A 15,314-nucleotide genomic window follows, 5' to 3' on the forward strand; every position below is an offset into this window, starting at 1 on the left:
AAGGATAGTAAAGGATGGGATAACAGAAATAAACATTGAATAAAACAAAGAACATTTGAAAAAAGAGTCACAGCACAAGAGAAATGGGGAAAAATAAGCTAATTGGCGAAAGTTAAAAGGAAGAGAAATAAATACTTACAAGAACTTACTTTGTCCATCAGAGTCATCTTCTGTGGCTGTGGTGCTGATGGTGGTGGTGGTGGTGGTGGTGGAACTTCAACCCACCACACACTGGTGGTTGCACCTTCCCCGGACCCACCCTCTAATGCCCTCTTCTTGTCTTTTAGTGCTGATGTAAGAAAAAAGTCGATAGCAAAAATAGATTAGTGGTACAGTTCATCTCCCAGAAAATATTTTGACAGGCAACTGCAGTAAGATATTGACATTATTCTTTTCTGAATTAGATTGCTAATACCTATACATTCAAGTTGACCTAATCCTAATTTTCAACACCTTACCTAAGCCTTATTCAAATATCCTAAAATACATTTGGAAATACTAAGGATTGCAACAAATGAAATTTTCTTCACAAATCACATTTGCAAACCCCCTTTCATGGGCCCATTCAGTCAGGTTCCCTTTTCATTGCAGGGATGCAGGCATCCATCTTTGGAAGAATGCTTGGGACTGTACGACCTGAATTAAAAGAATGACACAGAACGCTAAGTCACTGATAGATATTGCTTACTTCTACTACTACTACCACAGTACCACTATCCTAGTAACTGGAGGATAGAGGAGTCAGCATCTACAGCAACAAGAAGAACCGGGTTCCACTGAGTAACTGGCTCACTCAAATTGCATCGCATAATATTTGTAAAGTTATATTACGGGAGCTTAATTTACCTGAGTGTGAGTAGCATGTTGTTTGCCAAAAAGTTAACATTATAGGACAGGACACAACTAAATTAGTAAAAATGTATTACTAGTACTCACCAGGCCCCACAACCTGGATGCTCAGCAGGTCAATCAGATCCCTCTCCCGGTTGATGATATTGAACCAGCGATGCATCAGCTGCTGCCTGGAGGGCCGAACCCCAGGACACCAGCAGACGTAACAGAATACCCTTCGCCACATCAGCCAATGCTCTAACAGGCCGTACCCACTGCTGGGCCTGCTGGCAGTGTGGAAGGGAGGTGGCACTAAACCAAAACAAACAAGTGCAGCCACCTCCTTCTCACTAAAATGGCAAGTCTGCACCCCTTGGCATCACCAGCATCCTAAGGCTGTGCAGTTTGCTGCACCCCTTGCACTGGAACCGCTTTGTCCCCCACATTCTGCAATGGCTCTGGGGTGATATTAAAAAATAAAGGGGGGAAAAGAAAGAATAGCAAGGGAGAAAAAAGGTAGAAGATGTTTGAGGGAAACTAATTAAGGGGCAACAAAGTCACAGCTAAAAAAGGGGCAAAAATACACAAACAAATACACACACTAAGGGAACAATTGCAAACCAAGGGAGGAATAGTAGAAAAAGGCAGGATGATTAAGATACAATGTGGATTAAAGTAGACCTAGCACCATATACCAGAATAGGAAAAACAAGTTGGTCAAGTGAACAGGTGACTGCATGGTGTTGTTCACGCTCATGATTGTAATATCTAGAGCACAACTTGCACCAATCAGCATTAACGGCCGGCAAGCACAGCTCTGCCCACTTGCGTAGAGTTGGGTTGAGTTTGCAGGTTTTTTTCTTTAGTCTGGGTAGTTCCACTAATCAGAACTCCATGAACTCCACCCATTAACAAACAGTATTTCAGTAGTAAAGAAACTTTTGTAGTAATTTATACTTTTGCAGTAATTCCAGCATAACACAGTGTCACTTACCATTATGCAACACCCTTTCTTAGAAATTAATGGTTAAGGCCATGAAGTAGAACCCCACAGGAAATAATGTTAAATTCATTTAAATCATTTAAAATAGTTAATAATATCAATAAATATCAATAATATGAAAAGTATCAAATTAGTTATTATTACTTAATTGTTATATATTATATGATTTAACAATTTATATTTTTTAAGATTTTAAATATTTCAAAAATTATTCCATTTTACATTAGTTTGTATACTATTTTATTTTAGGTCCCTACTTTTATACAGTTCCTACGAGCTTGGTAGGACTGTGTATTATGTCAACAAGAACTTTATAATATAAAGACTTAGGGCCTAATTTAGATCTTGGCAGATTTGGTCCTGCTGTCATTTTTCTGTCGGTTTCTCTGTTTGCCTTCTAGGTGGTCCTCCCACTCTATTTAGATGCTGCTGGGTCAATGAACAAATGTCCGTTGGGGTGCCACCATCTCCATCGGAGGGCTGTACTCCCTCCGACAGCCACTTTTGCTATAGGCCGGTCAAACATATATGCGCAGTGAGGGGAAGTGCTGTGCACTCCCCCTCATTACTCTTAACCCCGTGGCCCCACCCCCTTTACTGAAAAACGATAATAAACATAGTTTATTAATTTTTTTCAGTAAAAGGTTTGCAGCTGCCGCTGCTGTCGGTGGGACACTCCTCTGTCCAAATGGAGGAGCCGCTCCTGCTTGGTAGAAGAAAATGATCTAGATGGAAACATGCCATGTGTATGTTGTTTGTTGTTGTTTGTTGTCAAACAACCATAGGAAGACTCATGTCTTTCCTTGACGTCCAGTTGCCTGCGTTTGAAAGCCTCACTGCTGCCACAGAAGCAGCAGCCTCCACTTCTTTTGTTCTGGAGCATGTGACAAAGCTGCAGGAGCAACACTTTGCTGATCGCATTCCTAAAATACCCAAAAAGGATTGTCCATGTCATCACTGTAAAGTGCGCTCAAAGCATGGAAAGCGACAGGAGAGTCGCCCCATTGCCCATCTCAGCCAGGCCACTTTTTCCCTACTTGCTTTACGTTGTATCATACTAAAGCAAAGTTCTGGGAAATCGACTGAGATGGAGCTGTCGTTGGCTAAACCTATCAGTGGCTGTACATGGACACCGAGGGTCCCTGGGCCACTTCTGTGTTAGGCAAGCAGCCACAGGATTTTAGTTTATCTACATCAGGAAATCATGAACTTCCTTATGGCCTGCTCAACACCTTTATCCATTGTCAGAACGTGGTAGGTGTTCTGTTCCATTAACCTCCATTATACTGCCCACACAGCAAAAACGAGTGGCCAGAACATATGGCACATTGTCTCAGAGTACCCTGTGTGTAAAATGTTAAAGGTCTGACTGAATTTTTGAAATGCTTGTACATGCTACACAAGGACCCCTTGATTGGCAATGAGAACCACAGTAAGTGAAATAAGTCAAACAAATGTCCTTTGGGATATATTCACCAACATTTCTACTTGTTTGAAAGTTTTCAAACTCAATTTGTAGCTTCACTTTCAAAGAAAAAGTAGAAGTGTTGGTGAATGAGTACCAGAGGATATTTGTTTGGATTTTTACTTTAGAGGCTTCAGGTAGTATTCACCATCATGTCTGCGTTAGTTTCAACTGTAGATACGCTCACTCATTTTGAGGAACTGGCCTCTCATGGCATACTCGTACAACCCCAACTTGCATCTAAAAACTTATAGGAGTTGGATTTAGCACATTAAGGGGAACATTTAAGAGCCTCTTGCTCCACTGACTTTGTGCATTTTTTTGACACTAAGGCAGCACTAAGGTGGCCTTTTTCCTGAACCATATTTACAAAGTAATGCAATGCCTGCATTGCAACACTTTGTAACCCCTTGCACCACATTATGCCTGTGCCAGGCATAATGTATGCAAGTGGGCGTTGCCCCATTAGGAGGCCAGAAAAAATGGTGCAGTGAAATTTAAAAGATTTCTCTGCGCCATTTTTAACACCTGCTCAGAACAGGCAGTACAATTATGCACCCTTTTAAATCAATGGGCCTCCTTGCACTTTGCTACACTAGCTTCAGAATTTTTGAAGCTAGTTTAGCAAAGAGCCACAGTAGTTGATGCTAAGTTTTGTACTACCACCATGGTGTACCATATTGTAATACAGCGCACACATGGTGGTGATAGGGAGTTGCAGGGGGCACAGAAAAAGTGGCACTAAATTGTATGCACCACCACCTTTCTTAAATTCGGACCTAAGTGCGCTAATGGTGCATGAAAGGTGTTTTCTTGAGCTTCAAGTAGCTATTGGCGGAAGGTATTAGTAGAGGTTCACTTGCCAATTATACAAGATTAGTCAGGGCTCTGATGAGGGCAGAGACATGACCAGGAAGGAAAATCTTACAGTAGGTGTGCATTCCCAAGGATATTGCACAGGTAGAAGGCAGATAGTAAAGGTAGTACAGATGCATAACATCTAGACCTATGGATTCAAACCCATTGGTGCCACACTGGCACTGAAAGGCAATGATTTGTATGTGTCAGTGTTTAACCTGCTTGCCATGATTATCCTCCATCAGAACTTAGTAGATGTTCAATTTGCTGTATCCATCAGTCACAGCATAACAGTGGCTAGGACATATGCTATGTCCTTGAGGACTTCCCTGTGTGCCAGACATTACCCTTCTTCAAAGTTTACGACATTCTCTTTGGGGACCGTCACAAAATTTTCCCAGCATCTCTGCCTTAGTTTCAAAGGTAAGTATGCTTGCTCATTTTGAGGCATAGTACTCACAAGGCATACTGGGAAAACTTCAACTTGCATCCACAAACTGGAAGGAGTTGGATTTAGCACAGTGAGTGCACTAAAGGTGCATGAAAAATATGTGTTCCTTAGCCTCATGTGGCTGTCGTGGGAGCCATTAGTAAAGGTTCCATATGCATGCCTTCCGTAATGTTCAGGAAGGAGACAGTTACCTGACAGGTTGTAAAATGTAGTCAAACATATTCCGTCCTCTGGCATGTGATTGGCCCTTGACTGGCAGTGGTAAGTTGATTTAAGTACAGTGATTGGTTGGATTGAGCCGGTGGCATGAAAGTGTTGTGTGTTGTGCATGATTTGCATGTGAATGGACCATAAAGCAGTTGGTTCCGTGAAGTGGCATTATGACTCACCTTCAGAAGGTTTTGTTTCAATATTCAGATACTTTGATAAGTATTCATGATTTGAAACCATAATTTCTGGAGGTGCTAAATCAAACCAGTGTGAGTGGTGGATTAACTTTAACATACTAGTACTAGGGGAGTCCAAGAGGGCAGGACGTCCGTGGCTCTCACCAGTTTTCCTTCACCCACAATACCGTGCAAATCACCAACTTTGCTTACAAACATATTTTCCGTGTATTTCCGTGAGAGAAAGTACTGGAATCTGCAGGGAGCCACACATTTCCTACCACCCAGAGTTCCCCTTATGTTTCCAGAGAAAAACATTGCCTCACTTGTATGGGTGGGTGAGTGACTGCAACAGGGAAGGGCCCAAAACATATTGTGGAGACATTAAAATTACCTATCACATAACAGCCTGGTTTTGTAAGACGGTCACCTATGTCTTTGGTCCTGGGCTCAGCAGCCATATAGGGAAACCTACCAAATCCAGATATTTCTGAAAACTAGACACCTGTGGGCAGTCCACAGAGGTGTGGAGTTTTTGGATTCCACAAAGTTTTCTTACCCGGAAGACCCTGCAAAAGTGAAACGTTGACCAAAAACACTATTTTTCCTTGATTTCCTGCCATGTAAACTATAGGAATGTGCAGGCAATCCACACAATTCATACCTTCCAGTGTTCCCCACTTGTGTGCCTGTGCCTAATGCTCACATCAGGAATGGATCACTTTATGTCAAGTAGGTCCCAGAAAAAACTTGCACCTAAGTGGCACATACATGTGCCATAACATGCATGCATGTCATGTGGATTACCAAAATTGCCCACAGGAAAATCAGGATCTCAGACAACTACAATTGCATGAGTGAAGTCTTAGAACCTCAATAACCATACAACAACTAGGAGATCTCTTCATTCTCAAAGCTGTTCAACATGCAGCAGACCTCAATTAACTAATGGCAAACTATGGTATCCCATTGTAAAGTCCATTCCCACATATCCCACACAAGGTCATGCCCACATCTATCTGACACATATATAATGAACTAACATTGAGAAATGATGCCCTAAAATCCTGCTATGCTGCTTACAAAATTTCAGTATCCTGGAGTGGGTGACATGGAAATAACTATGTCACACTGGTAATACAGATTACACAAAATAATGAATAACCAAGCCACAGGATAGTCAGCACTAGTGTCTAGCACCAACTACAATGACATCCTCTGAGTCCTTCTGTAGAAGCCATCTGTCCTTTGCATGTTGGAGAGACATAGAACTTGCAAGGACTACGAGAAGGCCCTCAAATTGTTGCCCAATGAGAAGCAACATCACTATCCGCATCTTAGACTTGCCAACCCAGGTGTCTGTCTGTCTGTGGTTGAATGAATGTACCCAAACACATGTTATGGCAATTACATATATGCAGTGCACTTTTCCACATGATTCCATATCAAGGGCATAGATATACACATATTGGTTACACACTCTGGGCCTACCTGTCATGCCCCTCATGGCCACTGCAGTTCTACATGACAAATGACATACTATGATGCATGAAGTCATCTGTCAGAAAATAAACAATGGTGACACATTCCTTTCTGTGGCACAAGACGAAATGTAACCCCATTGTAAATGTACAATTCCACAAACAGTTTGCCATGCACATATATATGATGGATACCTACACATCACAGACTGCAGTGAGGCACCAGCACCAATCACACAGTGAAGATAACTATCTTCTGTGTGGCAGATGTCTCCATGCACAAGTAACCAGACACATGGCAGACTACAGTGATCCATAACCTACTTACCTTTGGCTAGTAACATATAGGAGTAGTGATCTCTTTGAGAGAAATTACACCCACTACAACAACAAACAGTACACAAATGATCACTGTGCACAGCCATTTGTCCTCCCTGCAGAGCAAGTGGTTTGAGAACTTCCCCCAGTTTTGTCCTAGTTCTCAGGTCCAAAAGGCAAGGCACACCAGTTTGATACACTTGACATGCCAACACAAACATTCTCCCATTTAGTATGTGACACCTGGCTCCTCTCTCATTGTCAGGGGGAGAAGTCAGTACCTCACTCAATCACATGGAAATGTGAGAGGCAGGGATTTGCTGTGGACTCACCCCCTTGTGCCTGCTGTGCTGCCCTCAAACACCTGTGAACTCCAGGTGGGCCACTGCCAGAATACAGGCCCTTAGAGGGGTCATGGTCCAACTGGCACTCTACCAACGTTGGGAGGACAGCCCCAGCTGGGCCTCCTCGATCTTCAAGGCTCAACATCTCAGGCCCTCCCACCTCTTACAACAGTGGGTGCTCTGCCGGCTGTGAACCCCAGATTCCACACCTTCTAGACGATGGCTCTCCATATCCCTTTCTTCTGATTGGTGTTTACCTGCATGAATGCAATAGACAAGACAATAAATTATATCCACAAGTCTGTGTGGCTGAGTCACATACATGTCAGTATACCAAGCTAAAAACATTCTGTTTTGCCCACACTGACCAAGTGTGGCACATTTTAACTATTGAGTTCAGGGACATGACTACAAACACTTCCTCATCTATAGGCCAACCCACTACTGTGCTTAGGCCCTACACTGACTAGGCAGATCAACTGACATCTTGTGGGACATGGTGTAGTAATCTGACTGGGATCTGAGATACAATGTGATACACCAAACCTCTGTGGCTTCTCAACGGTAGACTTCTTAGGCATGAATGAATCAAAACAGTCACAATCTGTGAGGATGGGCCTCTGCCTACAGTCCCTACAGGCTACTGCCAGGGTACAAACTCAAATATGACAAATGGGTAATAATGAAGGGACTGGCATGGTGGGTACAGAAAGAGTCTAGCCTGTCCATGTGTGGCCATGTGCAAATACAAATGCAGACTCATTCCACATAAGAGGGTGGCATTCTGTGTGTCTTATCATTTACAAAGAATACACTTTTGCACATATGTTTCAATGTTACATTGATTGCATTCAAAACAATATACACATGCATTGTCCATTTCTTGCAATGTGACTAGACTACTGAGCCACATATCATAGGTTCCCAGGATCCAACACACTGTTTGCATTTTTTAAATGTCAGAACTGCAATGAACTTGCACAGGACATGTGTGACTTGTATGAAGGTGCCAACAGTGCTGTGGGATTGAGGGACCTGTCAGCAGTCAGAGACACACATTGACAACGATGCCAATTGCACATTTGCCACTGATCAATGTTCGAAGGTGAGTCATTAGTTGCATGGCCTGCACAAGTAATTGGTTCACACGCGACCACCACTGGGAACCAAACACGCCACTGTAGTGCTTGTCTCTCATAGGGTAGTGTTGCAGTCCAAGGTTTACTCAAGGGAGGTGGTGTGGGCTTGTAATCCCCAATCACGAGCACGCAAGCATGACATTCAATAAAAGATTGTGCAGTCTGTGCTTTTTCTTTTGATAAAGTAACAGTACATATATTACACACAAACACTACTCAATACTGTGCAACAATTTACAAATATACATAAATTGATGGAATTACTCTTGGATGACATTATGTAATCTCTCATGTCTCACCCGAGGGGAAATATAATCCTACAACCCACCTGGCAAAACAATCCCTGGTATCTTCATTTAATATTTGACTGCAATGTAGAATGAGCTCACCTGAATCTGGCAATTAAGTATATCTACTTTGCAAAGATATGGCTGTCAGTCTCATTACTCAAATTAGCATCAACAAGTCACATGTAGTGACATGTTTAAGCAATTCAAAGGTTAGGATTACTTTTGGATTATTGTCAGATTACTTTCAAATACTCTTGATAAACATTCAGATTACTGTTGATTTACATTGCATAATACCATCCTATGATCCTAGAGGGCACAATCCCACAAGCAACAAACAAAATTCCAAACAAGCTTGTGCTTCCCCTAGCGTTGGAACCCTTGGGGGGGTTACAATTTTTCTGTCCCACTCTACCTAGGGTGGGGACACAAACTGTGCTGGGCATAGGCTGCACTGCCCCTGCAGCTCCCCCTGTCCATGAGAACTTGTTGGTGGTGGCCCCATCTTCCTGGGGCCACCACAAGCTGGCTAGGGGCCTCGACCAATGTTGGTGCCCTGCATGGCATGCTAGGGCAGGATGCATATCAAATGCACATCATATACCATTGCAACAAGGAGGAGTGCACAATGGCACCTTTCCCCCAATCTCTCTGAATGGGCCAGGAGTCACTGGGCCCGGAATGGAGCCCCTCCACTTGGGGCAGTCCCCAGGCCCTGGCCCACCCCGGGGGCACAGTCTGGAGCAGCGGCAGAGCCCCATGTGCTTCGTTGCTAGATCTGCAAAGGTCAAAGGTTGCAATCCTTCTCCCCTTGATATCTTGGGCCCCCAAGTACTGATTTTCATTATTCTGGTGTCATCTCGCTCTTGGTGACAAACCCTTGCCACCAGAAGCACTCTCTGTATGCCTCCTAGCCTACAAGGGTCCCAGATTATGGGAAGCCAGTCTCACTGACTTCTTACGCCAGTCTTTCCTCTGGGTGCCCTCCTTTGCTTCTGGGCAGCACACTCTACTTGCACTAGTCCAGTCTTTCCCTCAACTAGTACTCAGGGGGCAAGGGGCCAGCTTACCTGGCCCTGGCATGTGCCTCGCTGGGTCTGAAGTCCTTCAGGGGCTGAGTCCCTGTCCCAGGGGGTTCTTCCTACCAGTTGCCTATGATGCCCATCTGCAGTCCCAGTGTCGAGCAATGAAGCACAGCCAAGAGAGAGAGCTCTCCCATGTGCAGGAGCTTTTAAGTGGGGGAAGAAGTGTCCAGCAGGTCTGCACCTCTGGCCTATCCAGATGTGCCACATCACTTCCTTTCCCCATCCCCTCCTTCCTGCACAGTCTTCTGGTAAAGCTCAAAAAGGCCTCATCCAGGATTTAGTTGCCACATGTGCTTAGAAAGTCTCACCCCTTCCTACCTGACATTCCTCCAAGGGCCTCTCCAGCCTGCGCCTGGCACAGAATGACAGCTGGTTGATTGATGCAAGGCCCTGCTCAATCAGCTGGACAGAGCAGTAATTGGCCATAATCCTGAACTGAGTAAGAGAAATATGACATCCCTGGATGACTCATAAGTTGTACAACTATGCTCTTGTAACCTACTGCATTATTCTTTTCCTACAGGTTACAGTGTACCTTAGTGTGACTCTGGTCTCGTGAACCCCAGAGGACAGGAGTTGCACCGTAGGCCATCCTTTCTCATTGACATTTTATGGAGTGTTCCTGCAATGCAAATACAGTAAGCACACTGACATTGGCATTTAATGGAGTGTCCCTACAGTGAAAAGACAGTAAGCACACTGACTATCCCACACATGTGTACACCCATCACATGAGGCCTACTCCAGGTCACCACCCACTCTGCATAGTCCCTTCTGTTCCAGGCTTACCTAAGCGCAGTTCTTGGGCTGCACACACCAGGAATCCTCCCTACGCAGCCCTCACATGGGTGCACATTCATGTGCACACATGATCACTTGTAACCCGCATCGGGCCTCCTATTCTTGCAGATCCACAGCAGCCTTTTCTTAGCAAGGCAGCACCAGCAGTAAACATGCACAGTCTATTTTACCATGAGTTTACTGTGTGTGAGTCCCCGCCTAGAAGGGTCCCTCACAATAAAAGGTCAAAAACCAGGTGGTCAAAAAAAGAACAGTCAGGGCAGTTCTGATGGTCAGAACCATCCTCTCACAATCATTAATTCATCTCTAAAACCATTTACATTCTTATCAGAGAAAGGATCCTCCTCATTAAGCTGCATATTATCATAGAACCAATATTTGGCCTCATAACAGGATGTGCTGGGATACAGGGAGTGAGAAGAGTGCCACAGTTACATAGAAAATGTGATTTGACACCAGCTATAATTGGACCAATACTGTGAGATATCTTTGACAGGCCCTGATCTCTGCAGGCTGAGCAGACAAAACCTACATGAAACTCCATTCCAATCACTTCCATGCTTAATATTATATAATGTAGCCAACAGCAATTTGGTACTTGGTGTTTGTGTGTGACAACATGAAGAGGAGAGTGAGTCAGGATATGCCTTCCAAACAACAGTTTAGCAAGGGTAGATGTGGTTTGAAATCTCTGTGACATCATACACATTGCTCACTTTACACACAACTGACACATACAACATGCATACACAGCTCATGCTGTCATGCAAATATAAGTTGTCTCACATTGACAACATAAATGAAAGAAGAGATGTCTGGGGATGGCTGTAATATCACCTCTACTAGTTATGTGCATCCAACACAAGGTGATAAGAGAACACTCAATGCACACACATCACAATGTATTAGAACTCAACACCTGGCACTGAACACAAATACATGCTCAATGACTCTTCCATTGTTGCCACACTGACTGCAACTACATGGCCTTGAGTTTACATTCTGGCACACAGGGGTGCAATCTAGCCTATGAGGAGGGAATATACGGTGAAGTACAGAGAAAATATGTGCACATGAAGGGCATTCCTGCACCATAGAGCTGGTCATAAAGGGGTAGGACATCAGACACCAGCTTCTCCAACTTCTCTGGGGAGAAAGCTGGAGCATTATCACCTGCTGAATGTGGCATGTTTGCCCCCAGAGGCCGTACACAGCAGCTTAGGTAGTGGAGGTCTTTCTGGCAGCAGTGCCTGGAGTCAAGTGAGGGATTTTGCAGAACATGGTGGTCACATCCACCATGTATGCATTAGTCACTGCCAACAGACACAGTAATTTGCCTGTGCCCGTCACTGGCAACAATGTTAGCTTATGGCTTTGTCTGCCTCAGTTGCAACTGCCTACTGCCATAACCACTTGCACCAGCAGTCGTGGGCAGTTCCTAATGTCCATTGCAGATGGTCAGGCATCTGCCATTTTAGAAGCCTGAAATGCATTATATGGCTCAGAATAATGCATCACACCTTCAAAAATGTTTGCATTTGCAATAATAAGTGCTTGAATTGTCCTGTCATAGAGGTCCCACTACTCAAACACCATTGGTGTACATTGCTAGGCACATATGACAATTTACATTTTGGTGCAGAGCCCCCTCCGAACCCGACAAAGGTCATTTGTAAGCTTGGGACATCAAGTCACAGTACGAGTGACTTTTTGAATGCACAAATTGTTGATGACCAGATACGTGATGTGTACACATGTGTGGCAAGGCAAGGGGGTAACATATGACTTTATTGTGAATATTGGTTCTGACATGTACTGTGTAACATGTTCACACCTTGCTACATGCCTTGTCACATTTGATCATTGACATGTATCATGTATATTGTAAGGGACACAGTGAATAATGACAATACTCATTTCTTCTCATACATAGGTACCCACGGAGTAAGAAAATCAGACAACCTCTGGTCTATCGTCTACTGCCAGACCTCCAGACCACAGAAGAATACCACATCATCCAGATCTATTGTCTGAATCGGCAAACAATCATGGACCTATGTCATCAGCTATAGCCAGATTTTAAGCCTGCCTTTTTTCATCCAACAAGCATACCACTCATTGCACACGTTATGGCAGTGTTGGGCTCCCTAGCCACAGGGTGCCTCCAAAATACAATGGCGCTATCTGCTGGGATGTCCCAGTTCATGTTCAGTCTGTTTTTGAAGGATGTACTCTCAGCAAAGTTGAAATGCCTGGACAGCTATATCTAGTTTCATCAACGTGAGGATTTTACCCATGTGAAGACTGACTTCTATAGTTTGGCACACATCCCACATGTGGTGGGAGTCATTGATGGCACACATGTTGCCTTGGTCCCACCCCATGGCAACAAACAAGTGTACAGCCACAGAAAGTGCTTCCATTCTATCAATGTCCAAGCTGTTTGCTTGGGGCATCTCTACATTTCACAGGTCTGTGCCCATTATCCATGTTCAGTCCATGATGCCTTCATTATGCAGAACAGTGCGATCCCCCTGATGTCACAAATATATCCAGAGAGGGTCTCGCTGGTTGGTAAGTCACATAGCTCCTGATTGTCTGTGTGTGTCTGCTTCAACAGTTCTGATGAGAGGGACTTATTGTTGCACATGTGTTCCATTTCACAACAGGGGACTCTGTGTACCCACACTGTCTATGATTGTTGACCTTGGTGACTAATCCAACTATGTCATGGGACGTCCAACTTTATTGAGGCACATGGAAGAACATGGGGTGTAGTGGAGTAGGCTTTTGGGCTCTTGAAGGCCAGGTTTTGGTGTCTAGAGACCACAGATGGAGCCCTCCTCTACTCACCTGCAAAAGCATGCAAAATCATTGTGGCCTGCCGCAGGCTCCACAATATTGCTCTGCAGAGGAATATCCCATGCATCCCAGATGAGAAGGAGGTAGCAGTTCCACCAGTGAGAATCCTGAAATGCAAAGTAAGGATTACAGTGATGCGGAGGAAGGTGAAGAATGGTGGGCAGATCTCATCAAGCACTACTTTACCTGAGTGTAAGTATGTAATGTGACATATTTACTGTGACTGTATGGGGAACTGTAGTTGTCAGGATGTGTGGAGTAGGGTGTTTTCCAAGAGATAGGTGATCTTATTCTTTGCAGTATACTGCCAATGGTCACACATTAAAGTCAGACATTAATATTTTACTACCTAAATTATCTGCTGTGTTTGTGTCAGACTCATTGCAATATAAGAGTATCAACTGATGTTTGATATGAGCTTTAGGTCATAGGTATATATTTCCAACCTAAACTCCTTGCGTTTCTTTTATCCAGGTACCTTCACCATGACATCCTCATGTGGGCATTTCAGAGTTGTGTTTTTGAAAAGTATCTGATGCTATTTCGTTTCAAAATGGGAAGTGGACATATATTGATCCAGGTAATGTTGATCACAGATTTAGGGTATATGAGTCCTGTGCCCAACCAGCTTGAACAGTGGGTAGGTGGAAGCCTGAAGTGCACAATGCACTGGTTTGATGTGGTGTGTTGGACAATTGTGTTTGTAGCTGTAGATGTGTTTCTTCATTGCAGTCTACAGTGCTGATGTAGGTTCGTTTCATACCACCAAATGCTTGGTCATTATAATAAGATGGACCTATGATCAGGGACTGTCGTACTGCCCTCTGTCTGTGCCATGGCTTATGTTACAGTGACAGACCTGGTTTTGGTATGTGCTGAGGTCCAAGCTGGTGACAGCATCAACTAACCTGTTAGCCTATTCTATGGGAAGAGGTCTGACAGAGCCCTTTCTTTTGTGGTCTGGGGGACTGTGACCTTGGTATATCTACCCTTACTCAAAATGTTTCAACTATTATTGGCTACGACAGTCCAGACATTTTGACAGTCTATGTGCTGTACAGTGCAATAAAATATTTGGTGTGACCAGATACCTGCATCCATGTGTTGCTAGGAATCCTCAGCATGACACTACCTGTGACATATCCCTCCTTCCATTGCCATATTTTCTCTCCCTCATGTGCATCACATGGGCTTACATCTCACCATTTCTATATGTGGAATAGAAGCAAGCAGGCAAGGATTTTTCTATAGGTGAGTTTATTGACAAAGGTGCAGGAAATAATCATGCAACGCAACACAACAGGAAAGTGAAGGATCACTCATGGTGGATGTCATCATTTTAGTAGATGTCACAACATTTGAAGTTTGAAGTCCAGTGTCCTACTACCATAGGAAATGGAAAGTGGTTAAAGAACAGTCAACAGAGTGAATATGTTGCACACAAAGGAGTTCTTCAGGAAGAGGTCACTTTGTGGCAATGGTAGGTGCCTTGCCAACCGATACACCTGGATTCTTCGGTGGATGTCGCTACTTGTGAGGGGGGTTCTGCTGCTACAGAGGCAGGGGTCCCTGAGTCAGGTCCTTCTCCTGACAGGGCCTCACTTCCAGTGGCTTCCACAGACTTTGAAGGGACTGGTGTTGCTTGGGCAAATGAAGGGGCACGGTGTTGCTCTCGGTCCCCAATCAAGGTACTTCTTATTTCCCTGAACAACCCTGATGGGGAGGCCAGGATGGTGTTGGCGGGCCTCCCACTTTTCCAGTGACCCACGATGGAACTCTCTCTGTAGCAGCTTAATTTCCCTGAGTTTGATATGTAACTGGCCCATCACGCCTTGGGATTCTTGATAGGTTCCCAAGACTTGGCTGATGGTGTCCTGACCAGGACTATCCCCAGTGGCCTCATGCTGCTTGCCCACAACATCCCTCCCACACACCCTACTACCACGTGCCTGCACCTTTGCCACAGATTGCCCCTTACCACTTGTTCCAGGACCATCATT

Source organism: Pleurodeles waltl, chromosome 2_1 (genome assembly GCF_031143425.1).
Source record: "Pleurodeles waltl isolate 20211129_DDA chromosome 2_1, aPleWal1.hap1.20221129, whole genome shotgun sequence".
NCBI classification, from domain to species: Eukaryota; Metazoa; Chordata; class Amphibia; order Caudata; family Salamandridae; genus Pleurodeles; species Pleurodeles waltl.